Raw genomic sequence first — 21,073 nt, 5'->3', positions numbered from 1 at the left:
TGTAGGTCAATGAGCAGTTTGTGTGGGTGTGTCTTTGACATAGGGATCTCTTTTGGATGTTGATTTAACACAGAATAAGTGTTCTCATAGTGCAGACCAGGAGGTTGGGTTGATATTTCCTCTACCACATTCACACTGCTGTCAAGGAACACCCATGGCTGTAGGCAATAATTTATAACAGCAGTGCTGCATTGTCTGGTTTTAGTCACTCTGGAGTAGTTTTCAGGAGTGATAGGTATGTATTTATCCCATCTTTAAAGAATTACATAGCACATGTGATTATTTGGATTAATTAGCATGATTTTACATCACAGTTGGCAGAAAGCTGGAAAAAAGGCCAAGACTAAGGGTTAAGGGAGGCAAACAAGATAACTGAGGGTGGTGACTGAGGTGGAAGTCCCTTCTGAATTCTGAGTGCTCCAGCACAAGTTTTCTGTGATTCACTCTGTGAAGCTGCATTATCATTTTGCTGTATATATTCCAATATACCTTAGTCCTCTCAGACCCTGGAGAGAACACTTCCAGTGGGTAATTTCACTGCCACAACCAGACTGCTGAGCAAACTAGCCCAGCCTTTGGTTTGGTGTTTCTGATGGTTTGAGCTGCAAGCTTCTTCAGTCAAGCTGCTCTGTGCTACAGCTCTCTCTCTTTAGTGATGCTGCACTACCTGCTGCTTGGCAGCTTTAACTGGAAAACAAAGAAATTGATGATGCAAACAGAAGATCTGTTCCCAAAACTGGGTGAAACTCTGGAAGGGTTTCTGCTGCTTGAATTTTAAACACTGTGTTGCTAAACCTTGTACATCATCTATGTGTTAGCCAGCTGGGATAGCCCATCCAGGCCCTATTGACACCACCATGTTTTCCATTGGTGCTGTTACCTCATTTTGGAGGATTTCTGAAAATAAGGTGTGAGCAGATATTGAAAATTTTTACCTACATTTACCCCACTTGCCTGATATTTTAATTTCAAAGTAAGGTGTCAAACAGAAAATGAAACCCTGGGTTGAATTCTAGTCCTTGTGTAGGAAGTGTCAAACCCTTTCAAGGGAGCCTGACCCAGATTTGTACTTATTATTCATGTATCAGTGAAATTAATTTTAATCATTAATGAATCCAATACTGCATTTTAAAAATCTAAGTGTGAACAAGGAGGGGAAAAAAAAATCTGTAAATACTAGGCAGTTTCACAGTTTTTTTCAGCTGCTGTAACTCAGTGCAGCTTCACAGAACAGAGAAGGGCAATTTGCTTAACAGCACTGAAGAATTAAACCAGGGAAATGGCATAAGAACTTACAAGGATTTTAGAATTATAATCTGAGGAAATAAAAACATGCAAAGTTGGGCATTGCTTCTGTGAAGGAGGAGTTAAATTGTACACCTATGTACCTTTCATTAAGGAAAAGCATTAGTATTCAAACTGAACAATGTCATAGAATAACTAATTTATTTTTTTAAGCATGCAAAACTTCTGTCAGTTGAAAGGGGGTAAGCTCAGCATATTAATGTAGTTCCCTTCTTACCTGTTGTTTTGTGAAGTGGTTAACATTTCTGGCATTTTCCATCTGGAATTTTATGCCAATGGCAGATCTGACTGTGATGGTTCAAATGCATCAGCTGGAATAGTGTTTCACTGTGGAAGTGCCAAGCCTTTTAGACAGGTGTCTAATAATGCAATAGTTTGTTGTAACTATGAGTAAAGTGTAATTTATCTAACATAATTACATTATTAGATGTTTAGAGCCACTAATTTGAAATAGACTCCACTCATCTATTAACTTTTCACATAGCCAAGACTGTAATCATCTGGCAAACTATCAGCTCTTGGGTTAAAATTTAAACCTACAGTGAGCCTCAAACTGCTTTGCATTTACCCTTAGAAGAAAAGTGAGGTTGAATAATTTTGTCATGTTAATTTATCTTAGGAAAGTGGATTGCAAGGCTTTGAATTGCAGTCATTAGGTAAGCATGTAAAGTATTACCAGCTACAAGATTCATCTGATGTGGTGTGGATGGATTCGTGCACGTGCAAAGACCATTTGAGAGCATTTCAATTTTTGCCACATTTGCTAGGGCTAGTTGCACCCACTTATAAAAGAGATTGACTCTCTAAAAAGGCAATGGGTTATGTGTCCTAAATGTTAAGACTTTGGTTAAAATAAAAGGAACAAAAGAATTATTTTTATTTTATCTTGTCATGAGGTTTGTGCTAAGGCTTTGAGTAGTAACTTTATTGCAGCAGCTCATTTTCCTTTTCATTTGATGCCCTCATATACACCTTGTTACTCTATTAAACTAGAAAGATTTAGTTGAAGCTGTTATAAAGCCTTTTCTCAAAACACATAAAAATTGGAGCCTGAACACATGAGATTACATTGAGTTTTAGTTTATGTTGCTTTTTTTAGGAAATAAAAATAGGAGAGAACAAGAGTTGATTGCTTAATAAGTATCAGCTATTATCATAAAAAGGATCATAATTTTGAGCTTCATTTTTATTTCGACCAAAACACTTCTAGATAATAAATGTTGCAATTGAATCTTGTCTTTTATAGAAAGTTGTTAAAACAAGCTAAATGCTTTCCGTTTGTGGATAACAAACTGATGCTCTAAGTTTAAGAATTACTGTGCCAAGGATTAAGTATTTCCTTGTGGTCTATAAAATGGACTGTTTCTGGCTATTTCTGGGACTTGTGAATTAAGGGCATTACCTCAGGTGGAATGCCAAAAAAGAAAAATAGATTGTGATGCTGTGTTGTCTCCATTACTGAGAACAGTTTTTCATCTCTTTTCATCAAGTTCTGATTCAGATAATTCCCCTAGATTTCTACTTGAGAATCTGCCTTTTGTGGGCTGTTTTAAGGGTATTTTCACATTGTTCATTGCACGTTTTTAGGATTTTCTAAGTATGTGTTTATAATAAAGCAGCACCGAAATTAATAGCATCTTATATGTATACAAGAACTACTTTATCGTATTTTAAACTGCAAATGCAATGTTAGTGTGTGTGGAAATGGAATTTAACTCACTTTGTGAACTTGAAATATATCCCTAAGCAGTTATTGCAAAATCTTATCAAATTCTCGAGCAAGAAACAAAGCTTTTTCTAAATGGAGTTTTTATGAACTCTTTTAAGGACTGTTTACTGGAAAGCTGCCTAATCACTGTATTCCCTGGGTAATGGCTGGGATATGTGTGCTGAATTAATAGTAGGAATATGCTCAACTACACAGGCAGAAAACAGTTGATAATGTTTTTGTTAGTGCCTGTGAATCACAGAACAAATTTGGAATATGGAGAAAATTCATAAAAGTAGCCCCATTTAATTGTATCAGCCTAGAAAAGGGATGGATGCATGCAATGAGGTCAAACAATGCTGTAAATTCCTGTGCCAGGCATTCAGCAGAGTTTTAGTGCTGTGCTTGGCTTTGGGGGTGGTGAACTCCCTGTGAATAAAACCAGAAGCCTTTCAGAGACCCTTCTCCCTCAGGGCTGGGATTTCACTTGGTGTAACTCCTGCCTGGTCTGTGCAGAACACCAACACCTAGTGAGCAGAGTTACCAGCACAGTGTGATGTCTGAGGCATCAATAAATATACCAATAGATGTTACAGTCATGATGAAATCAGCTTGCACAGGCTTCTCCTTCATTTGAACAGTGCTTTGCTTGAGTGATTTTTAAGGAAATTGGTGCAACTATTTTTTTCTAAGTGGTAGAAGTAATAATTAAAATCAGTCAGTTAAAAAGATTTAAGAATATGTTTAATTTATAGAAAGATTAGGTATATCAGGGGAAAATCCACTTTGCTGGCATTCTTCTGCTTGGGCCATTGCAAAGGAACTGAAATGGGTTAAGAGGAAATTACTCTTCCTACAGTGTGCTGTGTGTGGCTTCCTGGGGATTTTACCTTTCTGGTGAGTGTCTGAACACAATGAAGCTGCAAGCATCTGCTAAATCCAGTTAAGGAGATTTCCAGTTTAGTCTTTTGGCTCTGGAAGAGTCCCTAACTGTGCACCTGGGACATAGGATTGTCCAAAAGCATTCTCATTGCACTTTGTGAGGAATCTTGGACTTAATTCTGCTGGTTTAGTTTGATTTTCCGTATTCTTCTATAAAAGAATTGCTTTCCATTCACCTTCTCACTGCAGTGCCTGCATTCTCAGCTGTCTGGTTTTTACCTTTTCTTCAGCTGCCTCTTTTCCACACTGAAGTGCCCTTGTCTACTTAGCTCTTTCTTTTATGGAAGCTGTTCAATAGCTGGAGTTAAACTTGTTGCCCTACTCTGAATTTCCAATTTCCTCTTTGAGGGTGACGCAATCACCACTGTCTCCCCAGAGTGCACTGAAGGAGGGCACTCCTATGCTTAGTTACACAGTTCTTTTGGGGTTTGAAAGAGACAGAGAAATGGAAGGGAATGGCTTTAGTTCATAAATATTTTTGCATTAATAATAATTACAATGTCAATCAATGGGTGTAGTATGGTAGGCAACCAATAATGCTTTATAGACTCTTCAGAAAGTAAGGTAATGTGAAATAATTCCAAATAACCTCCCTAGAATGGTTATTCTGTGAGAAGCAGTAGTTCTAAGACTGGCATGGTGTGAGGAGATCACTGGGCATGGGCAAAAAAAATAGAAAAATGAGTGGCCTGAGGCTATATTCAGGGTTCCTGAAAATATTTGTGTCTTCCTTCATGTGGACATTGCAAAGCAATGTTGTGCCTTTGTGTTGTGTGCATTTGGTTCTTTTGGATGTAAATCCAAGCCAATTGCAAATTCTTTTATTTCTTATAGGAGTTTAGCATGGTGTTACCAAGTACTGAAAAGAATTCAACATGTTTTATTGTTATCAAAAGTGTTTCCAGGAGTGTGAGTGAGGGATAGGAAACCAGGACACAGCAAAGGTGGGTCCCTGTCTATCTCTGCAGTATCTCAGTGTGCATCAGTGTATCCCTGAGTCTCTTGTGCACTTATGTTAAAAAGGTAGTGCTCCCCAAAGCAAGAAATTAAGCAAAGGGAAAATATCTCCCAGTTTTTTCACAGCATGTTTTTAATTCTTTAAAAAAAAATCTACACAGGAAATAAAAGACTGTTTTATTTTTTAAATTTATAAATACAGAGATGTATTGATCACAGCTGAAAGAGATTTGTAGTTATGCACAGCATGCTTGTGAATTCCTTAGCAAACCTATTATTTTCTTTTATAAAATATGTCTGTGAAATGTTTTGGAGTTTGCTATTGGGAAATATTTTTCCTGCAAAACACAGTTTAGTGGGAATAAAAAAAACCACTGGTTGGTATAAAGATGGAATAATGTCTTTAGGCATTTATACCAGAATAATCTTGAATCTAGAGGAAACTTGAATGTGGGGAGGAGAGTGGAGGTTTTGAAAATCTGAGAGGGCTTTTGCTCCCACCAGTTGTGTTTTCATGCTGTTTACTTGGGGTAATATAGTTCATGCTTCACTGTAAAACTTCTAAGTGCCTTCATCATGTTGAATGAGAAACTGTGTTTTTATAAAATAGCATTTATTTTGTTGTGGATGTGCTGCTTTATCACCTACATAGAAGAACTTGCAATTACTTACGTTGTATCTCAAGTGAAACAAGAATTTAAGAGAACTCCATGGAGTTCAATGAGCCTGTTTCTAGCTGTGTTCACAGCAGATTTCTACCCAGAAGCAACATAAGCATATTTGGTGTTTTTAAAGGCTTTTTCAGACTCCAGCTCTTTTGAAGCAGGCACTTAATGAGTTTCTGTGTATTTAGCAACCTTCATCAGATGCCTTTATATCAACTTTTGCAGGCTGCCTTTGGGCTCATATGAAAAATCAGGCATAGATTATAAAATGTGAGAATACTTTTTCTCTGTGAATGCTTGAGAAATCTCATGCTCTTTTAACACAATTTCGTACTTCAAGCCTGAGCAGCTCTAGTCGCAGGGAAAATCGATAGAATTTTGTCATTACGGTCATGTCTGTCAATTATAGCTAGATTCATGTGGTCATGTAAGATTATAAATTTGTGCCAACCTCTCAGTCACAGATGTTCCAGCTGTGAAGACATGTGGCACTATTTATTCTACTCTTTTTTTCATAAAGACCACAGGGGGAAAACATTGTCCCTACCCAGAGACTGTAGCAGTTATTCTGAAAGTACCTTTCAATCTTCCTCTGCATGCTGAGATGATGGCATTAGGTCTTTTTAGCCCTCACATGTTTGTTTCAAACTCCCACAGCTCACAAAATTAATTTCTGTTGGGAACACAATGTCATGATGAGGCAGGTTATTCTGACTGGGCTTTCTCTTTATCTGCTACACAAAGCAATTGATTCACTTTCTATTAATTGCCACCAGCTATGGGGACTGCCTGGTGCTTTTCCTTTGCAGCTTTCAGGCATTTGAGCTCGTTCTCAGGTTGGCTGTTTGGAAAAGTAGAGGTGGCAGGAGGGAGAAGGAAGGTTGTAGCAGAAAGAGGCTGGCTTAGCCCAAATCTTAAAGCACGACCCAGCTGTAGGATGGTAGGAAATGGTTATTGTGTGTGGAGCACTATATTTTACTTAAAGACAGCATAATATTACTTGTCTCAACTTTTTCCCTCCCAAACCCTATGAGCAAAGGAAATTCCAAAAAATTGCTTTTTAACTAATTATAAAAAATCCAATAACACTAGCAGCTTATTTCTTTCTGACTAAATATAATGAGATTGGAGCATTGCTTCATCAGGAGAATGACCTAATACAATAGCTTATTGAACCATGAAAGATTCATTAAAACTACCATGCAAGGGGTTTTTTGGGCAATATTTTATGCAGTAGACTTTTTTCTTTTAAAAACAACTCCAAAGTCTAAAGCAGTTACTGCATGTACTTGTAATCCATTTTATAACACTAGGAAACATAACTCATTTTTAATTACCTAGTATGTTATAAAGATGTTACAGAAAAAATCCTCATGGCTGAGCTGCACTTCATTTGTTGGAGGCTGATGTTGGCAGCCAGGTGACTTTTTGCAAAATACCTGGATGTTACGCATGGGGGTTTTGCAAAAAATTCAGGAGTTGGTGATAATTTTCAAATTTCCAGAAAATTACCCTTTCCTGCTGACCTAAATGAAAAAGCTGTCCCTTCCATGAAGTGGGAAGGGCAGTGTGTCTGTACAGCTTTTGCAATACAGAGTCAATGTCTCACAAAGGACTTAAGGCCACCAACTTGTGTCAGCTTCATTCCATCCACTCCCTTGCAAAGTTGCCAAAACCGAGTTTTTTTGCCCTTTGTAAACAAGAATATTCTGTACCCTGCAGGCCATAGTGACAAGGCAAATCCTGCTTTTTCCAGTGGTGTTTTTTTTGTTTAATAAGCTTCTTTTTTCTAAACCTGACCATCATAACAAAAACTCAACAAAGACAGAATAAACTAAATAAACTAGTGAGTTTTATTATTTCCTCTTGTATCTGTAGGATGGAGATGAGAATTACCTTGACTTATAGTCAAGTTCTGTCCCTAAAAAACTCAGAGTGTTTAAGCCATAACTTTTAAAACCAACCAGGATTCCCCTTTTGAGACCTGTCTTTCCCTGGCACATGGCTCATCCTGGCAGCCTGATGAGAAATCACTCCTAGCAAGGAGTCAAAGGAGGATGGAGTGCTGCTGCCTCCAATGTAAATTCTGTGTTGGTACCTGCCTCCCATGTACATCCCTTCTGGTTTTAGGGCGTGGAGTGTTTTTTCAGATGTATCTCAGGAGGAAAGAGCATTTACCTCTCACCTGTGAAGGCAGCCTGGGTTTGTGCACATTGCCAGGACTAGTCAAACATGCACTCAGGCTTTAGTGCCTGCTGCTTCAACACATGCTCTGCACATTTTCCTAGCTGGCAGCAGAAAGGATGATGAGGGCAGTTCCATCAATTGAACTGAATTGTAGGATTTAATATCTAGTTTCTTAGTTCGTTTTTTATGAATTTGCATACCATAATGTGACCTTGTGGTTCTGTGTGCCTTCTCTTACTGGTATTGGGTAATGTATCGTCCCATGTAATGTTTGAGGGTAGCTCAGAAAAAAATTAACAGTTTGAGATTTCCTTACACCTTAATTATAGAGGCTATAAATTAACCCTATTTTTTTCTGACAAACAGATGCCTTATTTTTATACATCAAGCTTAGTGTATTGAAGTCTCTACTGTTTCAGAACCCAGTTATCATGGATACAAAGGACAGTTTAAAATGCATAAATTTAGTTGAAGGTAATGGATACAAAGCTGAGGAGTAAATGGGCATCATGTACCTTTAGGACTTGCTTTTGATAAGTAAACTTGTTTAGAGTTGTTTAGAAGACAAACAGATAAAGCTCTTGTCTAATAATAAATGTATATTCATGCTATTTACATTACTAGAAAATGCCATATTTTTATTGAGCCAGAAGCATCTCACTGCTGATAATACTTGGCCTGAGTGCAGATGTTATTTGACATGGTATTTGTGCTGTACAATACATGTGTACTATAGGGCTGGACAGGGGTGATGATATGTTTTTATGTTGAGACATTCAATCAACATTTTAACTGGAGAGTATCCACAGCTCCCCCAGATAGCTAGATTGACAGCAGTAATGGGAAAGCTGAATATGAGAGTCTGGCTGAAGATGTTAGATTAAAAACAAAAGAGAAATAAAATTGAGTCTATCATTTGTTGCCAGTGAGTAATCTCCAGTGGAGATGGAATAATCACACAGGAACTACACAAGAAAGTATTTACCTGAAATTAAAATCCATTCTGCTTTGAATTTGTGCGTTTTGTCTGAGCCCTGAAATTGGGCTGTGGGTTGGAAGTGGTGCATTTATCTGTTCTTGGAGTACATCCACCCATGCCAATGTCAGCTTGCCTGGATTCAGAGCTTTTCTCCATTTACTCCCTTCCTCTGTACGATGTCTACAAGTATTAGGAGGAAAATATCTGGTTTGGATAAGCAATTATTGTGCAACCACAGATAAGATGCTTTGGTACAGCTCTTTATTTTAATAATCATTTCAGCCACTATTGTGCTTTACAACTCAGTTCTGCCAGCTGATTTTCTCGGTTTGCAAATGCTCTGAGCCAGAGGTTTAATTTAAAATGCTTTCAGCTGAAATAGTCATAATAAACAAACCCCCTTTTGTTATTTTTACGTGGTTTTACTGTTTGCATATTCAAATTATAAGAAAGACACCTAAAAATATGAAGTTTAAATGAATGGAATTTCAAAATGAGGTTGAACACAACTTTGTGGATTGTGGCTGGCACTTGGATGTTGTCTCAGTCTTCGGAACTGACTTCATTTTAAAAAAACATTTAGAGAAACTCCAGAGAAACAACCTGACCCCAAACAAAAAACCACCCTGCAAAACTTCTCCCTAGAACCTGCTGACATTCTGTTGGCTTTCTTCTTACTTTGCTCCAAATCCTGATCATGTTTCAGAATAATTAAGTTTTCAAGCTTCACAAAATACTTCACCTATTTTTAAAGCTTTTTTTATGATTTAAATCAAGCTTAAAACCCCCTCTTTTTTTACTAATTTGAACAAGAATTGCTAACTAGTTACTTGTTTATGCCATCAAAGATGGAAATACCTGCTTTAAATTGTAAATTAATTCAGTTCTTATGGTCTTTATGTGTTTCATATTCCACTGCTGATTACTTTCCCTGACAAATATAATTTTAAATCGGCTTTTTTGTTACTTGAAGCACCAAGACATTATTTAATTCTACTTCAATTTTATGGCACTCTGAATGAGGAATTATTTGTGAAATGTCCTGGCTAACCTAGTGTAAAAGTGTTATTTTTTGGTGTGATTTTTGGTTTTTTCCAAATTGAATTATAGCACTTGTTGTTACAACTGTCTCATAATGATGTTATGTCTGCCCAAAATTTTAGCACTTGGGTAAGAAAAGCTCGGGAGCTTTGCCAAAAGGCCTGTGGGGTGGTTGGATTTTTTCCTTAAGCTCAAGATCTCCTTGAGTTGTCACTCTGGATAGACTTCTGAAGAGAATTAATTTCAAATGCTAAACTAGGTCAGATTAATCTAATAACAACTTGAGTAATACTCTACTTTGCAAGGAATCCTGGTGAAAGGAGAATTGGAAATATGAGATCACTCAAAATGCACCAAGCCCAATCTGATTTAGGGATGTACAAAACTTTGAAATAATTGTAGTATGTTTAGGAGCAGGAATTGGGTTTTTTTTGTTATGTTTTTGTTTCCCCTCTTTTGCTCCATCTGCATTCAGAATTATGCCTACTTCTCACATGGAACTAAGGAAAACTTCCCAACAGCAGCTTCTGTGTCTAGCTGAAACTGCTAGATTCTGAACATGGCTATTTAGGACTGAGCAAGAATAGGGGATGCTTTATCACCACTGAAGTATAATTTTACAGAATAGTTATGGTGTCCCTGAAGTATAAAACTGTAATATATCTCTACCTATAGATACAATATAAATATATCTATCTATAAAATAGGGTAATAAATGATAAAGAAAAAATGCTGTCTATATTTTATGTATGTTTATGGTGGCAAGTGTTAAAGGAAAACCTTGACAGCCAGAAAACTTGAAATGCTTTTCATTGATTTGGAAGTGACATTGAATTGTGTGCTCTTCCTGACTTCTGATACTGCTGGCAGTTTATTTCCTTCCATGCCAAAAATCAGACCATGTCCATCACATCATATTAAAAGAAATTTCATCATCTTTTAAAAAAATCCTGATGAATGTAAGTGCACATGTCTTGCAGGGTTTTCCAGGGGCCTGCTGTGCAATGGTCCAGATTCAATATTTTTTGTTTGCTGCCTGAGCAGGCAAAAGCAGAAAGTCATGATTGTGATAATCACAACTCAGTTGTTGGCAAATATACTTCCTGCAACTAGCCTAGTAACCCTTGGTGGATTAAATACATGAGAGAAATCCATCACAAGGAAATCTAATAGCTGTCCTCAGTGTGAGCCTGACTTAGGGGAGAGAAGCCTTTCTCCTGCTTAGGCTAGAAAAATGGTACTTATTCTAAGAGTTCTGGAAACAATTCCCACTGTAAATGGGATGGGGTAGAATTAAATATGAGTCTGAGGGTTTGCCTCTCATGGTAACTTCAGTCATCAGAAATGTCTGCCTTTTAAAAGAGAAGGTAACCAAATTCTTTTCTTCCACCCTGACTTTTCTGATTGTAGAAGGCTCTAGACCTATTAGCTTCTGGCATTTACCTTTTAGTCTTCTCTGGGTTCTCATTAGGGAGTCATTCTTTTTGCCAGTTATTTTCACAAATTTAGTGTTGATTGTATAGCTTACTTATAAGTTTATTGTTAATTAACAGAAACAAATCAGAGGCATTTTCTTACAACTGCAATCTCAATGCATTCTCCCCTGGCCTCTCATTGTGAATTCCTCAGTAGTTAAATTTAGTAGCATCGTTATGTCCTTAAGTTAATAAAAGAGACTGCAAAGTTAAATTGCTGTTGAATAATAAATTATATTGCATCAGTTCAAAGTCTAATACAGTAGTATAAGAGAATGGCTTGAATTGCCTGGATTTTCCCAGGGCACATGAGTGCAGAGAGAGCTTGATCCAAGCTGTGAAGATTCCTACAACTCTTCCATGTAGGAATCATGGCTCCTTGCCAGGAGCTTGCCTGGCATTTCAGCTGCAGGCCATCTGTAGGTGTTTGACATTCTTTCTGCAGAACCATCTGTGTGACATCCCCTGACCCATCAATTCATACTATTGATACTCCCAGTCAGGATCCCATCATGGCATAACTCCAGAGTTCCACCTCTGGCAAATTCCTGCTCGTCCCTGGTGTGGTCACTGCTGCAAGGGTGTCTTTCCAAACCAGTCCCTTTACCTACATCAGCTGCAGTTCAGCTTCCTGGTGTTCAGCTTTCAAACTTCACTGCTGTCTATTGTATACACCCATAGCTGCTATGCACTGAAGAGTCTTTGCTTACCTGAGAGCTCATTGCTCCATTTAAATGTGCCAGTGATAACTCCCTTACTCAGAAGGCGGAGGAGCTTGGCAAAGTATCTAAAAAGCTACTATTTTATTTCTTTTCAAAATTACTTTAAACTTGGGAATCTGGACATCTTCCTGCTGTGTTGATACTGTCACCTAGGCCAGGAGATCTTTTTTTTGGTATTCCTCTGTTCTGGTTATGTCTGAAGTCTTCTGTCTTCTACAACCAAGTTGTACGATCATGTGCAGGGACTTGCATATGTGACAATTGTCCTTAGTTTAGCCTGCTTTTCAGCAGTTTCCACTTACTGGGGTCATTTTCTTTGAACTCTTCAGCAGTGGCCAAGATGCAACACCTGTGCATTTGCTAAAGCATCTTGGGATGCTTATGGGTAAAAGACACTCCTGATTTTGATTAATTCATGGCTGAAACACTGAGTATTGTTCACAAACTCTTTGAAAACTCTTTATTTTGTATTTTTTATTTTCTAAATGTTCCTTATGCTTTCCTAGTAGCAGGCTGAACTCTCTATGCTATTACTTTTATGTCCTTTAGGATCCAGACTGTTTTCCTAGGTTTTCTTGACCAGCTATTTTCTAACTGATTATCAAACTCAGGCTTTTAAGGAGGGCTTTGTAGCTAAGCACAGATCCTTGGTCATGTGCAGACTTGAGCAGCAGTGAATGAGCACTGATGATTTAAAGGACTTTATTCAGAGTACATGAAACAGAACCTTTTAATCCTAGTGAAACAAACCAGGGAAGCTGGTTTGTATTGCTGTAAGTCTGACTTGGACTGCTAAAACCCTTATATTTTGTTCATCACTTCAGATAAGAACCGAGTAACTGTAGCACTAATTGCTGTAGCTTTGCAAATCTCTTTGCCTAAAATTTCAACATAAGAAGCCTGATTGTTCTTAATGAAATGGCTTATATGACTGATGAGAAAAAATTGAGCAAATTCAGTGGTTTTTATTTAAATTTGCATTTTCAAATCAAGGAAAACCATTAGAGAACTTTGCGTGTTCCTTTTTATTAGCTAAGCAAAGAATCAGCCTTCTTTTGATGTTAATATCACACTGTTTTGACAGGAAAAAGACAGATGATCCAGGAGTTTTTCCTCTTATATCCTATCATGACATGCAGCTGAGATGGGGAAACTTCATGCTATGTTAGATGGCTTGAATGTAAATGTAGAGTGCATTGGGAGAGATTTAACACACACCTGCAAACAGGCACAAAATGAAACTGGAGTTTGCTGAGTCCTAATGCTACTCGGGCTTTAACTCTTTCAGAATAAGTTTTTTTAGCAAAAAAAACCCCACAGAGAATAATTATTCTGAAGAGTACTCTGTTCTGGTTTAGTTTTAGCTTTTTCCAAAGTGGGACTTTGAATTATTGCTAATCACTGCAGCAATGTTATTTATGTGTGTCCACTCTTTAGATTATTGGAAAGGTTTGATTGATTTTTAAACTTTTTTCCCGTTCTACTTTATCTAAATTAACTTTTAAAGCCATGTGCTATCTTTAAATATATTGTACAAATAAAAAATTCTGTTCTTGCTTTTATAAAGTGAAACGATTGTCATTTTAAGGAAAAAAATCAGCTGACTTGTACTAATTTCATTCCCATATTAGCAGAACACTTTTAACATCCTGTCAGGTTAAAGTGTTATCAGCTACCAGTGTATTTATCATCAGGCCAGGGTTGGTAGATCTTGACAAGTCCCTGGGGACTGAACCTTGAGTGTGAGCAGTGCAGCCTCAGAGGCTCTGGTGAGAGTGGCAGTAATGGATTTTATTCTGCACCTTGAGGGCACGTGGAGCTGCCAAAGCAGAGCAGGGATGTCAGATCCCACTGAAGAGCAGCCAGCCTTTTTACTGCTCCACAGCCACTCATCCAGGTAACTGTGACTCACTGGATGTTGACTGCTCTGTTTGTTTGGCTTTTAAGGACCACTAAAAAGCAGTGATGTGGGAAGTCCCTTTCAAGCCAGATGTTGTAATCTTTATCAACACAGGTTTTTTTGCTCTGAAATACTCTGAAAGTGTGACTTTTTAAGAAAATAGGACCATACCTTTAATACCTTTAAAATTTTAAAATTACTACACTGCTCTTAAGTAATACCTGGTGACAACTGAAACTTCTTGCACTTATTCAAGAAGCTAAACTGTGTGCTAAGGTCAAACACGAGGAAAGGATGACTTTGTAGGTCTATAGGTGGTGCTCTTGTCACTAGAGAAAGAATTCAGCCATGGGGAGCTGCTGCTGTTAGCACTGGCTTTTTATTGCTAATATTTTTGAACCAATCAGTCTCGTCGTGAAGATTAGATTGTTACTTCTCATCTATTTTTTTCCATGTGAGGAAAATGAGACAATATACACTGTAGTTCTGAAATATGTTGTTTGGCTGCAGCATATTTTCCAATCACTTTAGCAAGTCTGATTTTTGGGACAGGTATTATTTGGTATGCAGAGATGTAAAGTAATATACATTTGCACATAATGGAAAGCTTTCTGGGACATAAACATCCAGGCTGATGATTTTGTGGGGCTTAAGGATTACCATAGCAATTTTTAGACAGCCAGCCATGAACAAGGAGCAAGGAGTGCTCCTGTCCTGTGTGTTTGCAGATCAGTAGGAAGGATTGGCATTCAGATAGGTACAGATACATCCATTTCACACATTGCTATTTATTTTTGCTGTTTTGCAAACTTACCGCTTCATTGGAGTGTAGTGTATGGATTAGATTTTACAATGATCATGGAAATGAGTTGGAAACTTTTGTAAATGTACACAAGCTATATATTCAATACATAAGCAAAAATGTATGGAAATGCATTTGAAAGGAAACCTGGTGGGTATTACTCCTTCCACCAGCTCTTATCCCTAGGCTTTTGGAGGAGATGAGAAAGATGTGGTCAATATGTAAATTTAGGCTCTTCTGGCATATTATGGATTTTAGTTCACTGAATAGGCAGATTTTCTTTTTTTGTGCCCTGAGCATGTGCCTGGGGTTTTTTTGGGGGGTTGTTTTGGGGTTTTTTGCTATTTCCTTGTGTTTTAGATAAATTATTTTGGCTTTGACTATGGCAAAAAATCGTAGAAACATCTATTTCTAGATAAGTGTGAGCCAATTTTACTAAGAAATGCATTTTGTGCTTGGATTGTGGTAATCCCTATTACTTTATGTGGAAGTACTCTATGAATGTCTGCAGCTCTGCAGTTAATGAACAATTCTAGAAAACTGGTGCTGACCCAAAGGTGTGCTGGCTGTTGACTACAAGTGTTCTGTACACTCTGTAATGAATGCACAAATGTCCACTTGGTCCCAATGCCCAGAGCACTGTGTGACCTGACTTGCAGCTCCATTGCAATATTGTGCCCTGATTCTGGAGATGGTTTTGGCTGTGAAACCTAGACAAGGGGAAAACATTATACTTCTTCTGGGGGGTAAAAGCAAAATCTTGTATTCATAAGCTGTTTTTGAATTCAGTATTTCTTCAGTAATTAGTTTTGTGAAAAGCAAATAGAAACTATTTGTTCACCACTTAGAAACTGCAGTAAATAATACAACTTTTATGAGGCTTCTCAAGATAGGTGCTAAGTTGAAGCATAAGATACTCCATTCTTAAATAACATTAAAACAGGTTGTACTTAAGAAAAGCTGAGTAATTATACCCATTAACTATTGCTTTATGGAGTAAAAAGAAAAACCAATATTCAAAATGATACCAATCTTCTTGGATAGGTGTATGATTTAGGTGCTATTATACATAGAAATATATGTAGTTTAGCTTCTACCAACACAGGTATGAGAAAACTAAACTTTGGATTTTAATCACTGGAAATTTAACTAGAATCGCCTTGGTCATAAATCTGTGAACACAGGACCAGAATTTTACAATAATATTCATGGCTTCCTATTTTTGTGACTTGCTTATCAAGGAATTGCAAAAAACAAAAAACAACCAAAAAAAAACCAAAAAAGCCCAACCAGTCCCCCAGAAAAATGTGAGAAAGATGAACCTTACAAAAAAAATGCCTCAAAAACAAAAGAGACAAAACCAAAAATTGGAAACAAAACCAACAAAAAATACCCCTAAGACCTCAAAGGAAATAAAAAAATAACACCCCCCCCCCCCCCCCCCCCAAACTTCCTGGAAAAAGAAAAAAATCCCCACAAAAACCTCTTAAAGCAAAAACTCCAAGCAAAATAAATAACCCCCCTCAAAGCAAAAAACAAAACGAAAAATATCCCAAAATAAACAAAAACCAAAACACCAAAACAAAATTTAAAACAATAAAAGACCAAAAAAGAACAAAATGCCTCAAAGAAAAGCAATAATACTAAAAGAAACAAAAGAAAGAAAAAAACACAAACCAACAAAAAACCCAACAAAGAAACCCCAAAAACAGACCAAAAAACCATCAGTAAAATTAACAAAAAAAAAAAAATCAAAAACCACAAACGCCCCAAATTAACAAAAAAGAACAAATCAAAATGAAAAAGGTTTAAATGAATTATGATATCACATTTAGCCTGAACTTCTTCTTTAATACTCTCTTGGACACATTCTGCAATTTCACAATGGTATCTGAAAAATATTGCTGGGTCTGTGCACTGAGAGGTGATACAGTTTTCAAAGGGTTTTGGAAAGAAATCAATACAGATGAAAATAGTAGTGACTGCAGTTACTCCATCTGTGGAATGAGTCCTTGGCCCTTGTTAGGGGACCTGAAGATTGGCTTTTGTGCCTTCACTGCTTCAGGGACAAAAGAAAAAAAAGGAACCCAAAGATGAAAATCCTGAAATGTTCAAGGTTTTGCTGTATGAGACTGACTGATAGTAAAAAACTGATGGTGAGCAGGAATTGGTAAGGCAAAGAGAAACAGGACACAAATATGTTTCTTTTTGTTTATTCCTTTAGCAGTTAGGTTTTTTTCTGTTCTAGTGAACCCTTGTTCTTGTGCAGTCCTGTTGTGCTGAGCAGGGAGCACTGGTTTTCCCTCCCTGGTGTTTGGTGCAGCCAGCTGGAAATTGCCCTTGGTGGAGGTCAGAGATGGGGTTTTAGGCCAGATGAAGTGTTCCTTCAATGTCCAATTCATATGGTATTCTTAATGATACGGTTTTAAGCTAGATTTTCCATGGAAGTTTACATTTTTCACCACATGTGAATTGAGAAATGTGGGGATTATCACCTAAAAAATAAACAAAACATACAACTCTTCTGCCAGTCTCAAAAACTACAACTTCCAAGATTTCCCAGGTTGGAGTAGTTGCTCCCAGGACTAAAACAGACCTCTGTAAGCTGAGCTTTCAAACTGAAGTAAACCTCCAGCACTGTGGCCTTCAAAATTTGTGCCTCTAAAAGGTTTGAGCCAATCAGGCTCCTCTGGAGCAGTCTCAAAGGTTTCAATTCATGATGCTCTCACTTCAATAATGTATTGCCCTGAGGTGAAAGGGTTTTGTTTTGGCTGCATGGATAGGCAGGAACAGAAGAGAAGAAAACATCCCTGCAGAGAAAACTTAGTTTCCTTGGGTTTTTCATTTTTGTCTGTGACTTAGAGTGTTTGTGGATGAGTAACATCCATTACCCATTTAACCCTTTTGGCAGCCAGCCATCTGGGGCTCTGTGCAGCACAGGACACCAATCCATCACACACCAAGGGATGGAAAATTTGCACAGTATCTGGTGACTGCAGGGACTTCTTCTAATGGGTTTTTAAGTTGGTTTGGTGGCTTCTGTATGCAGTGTCATGAGTGGGGTAGGAGTGAGGGGGGTGCCCTAATTTAAAGCTTTTGCTTTTATTGGTGAATTTTAACTTGCACTGAAACATGAGCTTGGCTCATAATGTTATTGGCATTTTAGCTCGTACTTAATTCCAATTTCCATAATTGAAATAATCAAAATTTTCTAACTTATCTTGGCTTGAATTCTGAAGCAAAATTCTATAAGAATAGTGTAATAAATCATTTAAGGACTAACTTAGGTTTTATGCTTCAAAGTAATCAATAATTAATTCAATGAATTAATTTCTAAAGTACCTTGATGAAGCATAAGTTGTAGTGTTTCAACTGTCTGTCCTGGAGTAGCTTTTGCGTATTTTTTAACTTTAAACTGATTGCAAAAGTCTAATTTGAAAGGAAAATGCAGGATTGTACTCTGTGATATTTATACAGGGTGGCAAAGAAGTCAGACGTGTGTTTTATATTTTCCAATTAGAAAAGGGCCTGACCTGGGAAATGATTGAGCAAGAAGGCAGTAAAATGTCCGGAGAAGCCAAGCATTGTACTTAGGTGTTTTCTCTTGGAAACATGGGAGTAGAAGAGATAAGACAAACTCTGGCTGCTCAAGCTTTTGTGTGTTGTCTGGAAGAAGGCACCAAGTGTCAGGAACAGTGAGCAAAATCCTGTGGCTGTGGAGGAGCTGTGGTCACTTGGAACCTGAAGGGTGTTACCTAAATCTTCATTAGGACTTTTAGAAAATGAGGATCACAAAGAGGCATCTGAATCAATGGTTTAGAACAGTTACTGAGTGATAAACTTGATGAATGTGACATCTGGCTGTATCTGTAAAAATGGCCTGAATCAGAGGGGTGGCCTATCCACAGAACTTGTAAAGAATATTTTTCCCCATTTGCAACATTTCTTGATTAAGCTCAACCATAGATCATATCAAATCACTGAAAGCTAAGAGAAGAATGTTACCTCTAGAACCTTTTGCCCTCAGTAACCTACTTTCTAATTAACCTTCAAGTTGAATATAACATAATAAGTCTTTGTGTAGTCACAGAGGTGCCTCTGATGATTAGAAAAAGAAATTGGTTATTCTCTGTGTTCAATGTTTGAAATTATTCCTTGATGTCTCCTTGGGGACTTCTCATTAGTGCTCTTATTAGTAGCACTAAGTTACATAAAGAGTTCCAGGACATTTTCAGCAGAAATTTTGAAGTTTAACATTTTTAACATTGTTGTATGCTTAATATCAACATCAGAAAAAAGTTCTTTTGCAGGTGAGATGGTTCTAGGGGTAAAATTGGATAACCACATACCTAAATTGCATTAATTTAGGTCATGTAATAATAACAAATTGAAGATCTTGTATGAAGTTGCATTAACTCATTGGAAAAGAAAGCTGCTTAAAGGCATGTCAAACTTCTTTGTATAAGGCAGGTTGAGGAAAGCCTAGATCGTACACCATGTTTTGGTTCTGTTTTTTTTTTCTTATTTTGTGGCTTTATGCAATACAAGATGTGAAAAATCTATGATCCTGATGTGTTAGAATCTGTTATGTCACTCATGACTGAATTGCACATGTTTATGAAGACTGGCTTACACCTTGTTTTAAAACTGCAGCAGCTTTTTTCTAGGCTGTATTTGCATTTACTGATCTTTTGGATGGAGTGGTGATATCTTACACTTCAAACAGACCCAAGTAATGGGAGATTTATGCAAGTAAGATCCAGAGGCTTGTTTGGCTTAAATAGAATATATAAACAAATGAATCCTGGGTAATTTTATTCTTTCTGCTGTATTTTGGGATAGATCTACACAACTGTTGTGTCATGGCACTGTATTAGCAGCCCTGAGCACTCTGGGGATGGAGAGTTGAATGTTTGTGCTTTGAATTGAACACACAGCTTCATGGAGTACTGAGATGTAAAAAGTGTTGTCACCCTCTGTGTCTACAATAAACATTTGCTTTAGCAGCTTCTTCAGACTTCCCCACCCTGATCCCTATGCATTTATAGAAAATAATTTGTCACCACAGTGCTCCTGAAGGGCTCTTGATAGAAATTGTGAAGAAGTTAATTCATGCATCTTTTACTGAATTCTGACATACCTAATTCCAAACTTCAGCATCACAGGCTTTCATTTCATTATTGGTAATTGCTCAGAATTAATGAATATTTAGATTCTCATAAGCAAGAGAGAATATTGCTAGTAATTAAGATGCAGTAGGTTATCTCATTTGATTTTATTTCTACATTTACTTGATAACTTGCCTAAAAGTAATTGGCTTGTATATTTTAGCTGTATTTTCAGATTTCAATTTGAGGAGTCAACCATTGCACCCAGCTTGGAAGCAGATTCCATCCAAGCTGCCACTCACTGTTGGTTGGTAAAAATGCAGAAATTTCAGAAACAGTGTTTGAAACAGGTGGTCAAAAACACTTGAATAGAAAGAAATAATTTCAAATTTTGAAAAAATTGAGGACGAAAGCAAACAAACAAAAACCCCCAAAATTAATAAAATGCAAACCAAGCTCCACCACCAAAACCCCAACAAAACAAAAACAGGAAAAAAACCTCCAAACCAACTTTTGCGAAGTGAAAAACAAAATTTTCTGGGGAAACAGGTAAATGAATGTTAATGAATGACAAAAGAACAGGCATTCCCAGATCTGTGTCTAAGTGCTGTCATATGTTCTCTAGCTTTACTTGGTCACAGAGGATGGTGGGACGCCTGGAATTTTATTCTGTTTGGCAATGGAAAACAGTGTGATATGTTTGTGCTGACCTCCCCTTGAAGCTGTTTAATGTGTTATTTCAAAAAGGAGCTGATGTAATTCCACTTTTCCAGGCTAGATCTGCTTGTACGTTTACAGCAAGATGGATAATGTGGAACTTGGGTGATGTGTTGGGATTCAGACAAAGGTTGAAACTTGTGCTTTGGTAGAAGCCACATATAGCACCCTGAAGGCACTGAGCTCCAAGTATAAAATCAAATAAAATGTGAGCTGTGTCTCACACGTGCAGCCAATCTCTTCTGGCTTTGTGTGGCTTATTTTTGGTTTTTTTTCCCCAATGTTATGCATTTATTTTAGGGATTTCCATACAGGTGTGTTTTTAGTCTTAGGCCTGTATGTGTGCTAAGGTGATCAAAAGTGCACTTGGGAGTTTGTGAAGCGTTATAGTATTTTGGAAACCTTTTTAAAGCTTTCTAACTTAACTAATGTGTTGTTACTAATGGGTTTTCACAGTGCCAAGTCCAGAATTATTCTTCTGCACTGGGTGCTTTCTGATCCTGCTGGGAAAATACCTTCAAAATTAGCACAAGAAGCAAATGGAATGAGTGTGGACTCTTTCATC

This window comes from Catharus ustulatus, chromosome 7, assembly GCF_009819885.2.
Source record: "Catharus ustulatus isolate bCatUst1 chromosome 7, bCatUst1.pri.v2, whole genome shotgun sequence".
Taxonomy (NCBI): Eukaryota; Metazoa; Chordata; class Aves; order Passeriformes; family Turdidae; genus Catharus; species Catharus ustulatus.
This window is presented reverse-complemented; position numbering follows the sequence as displayed.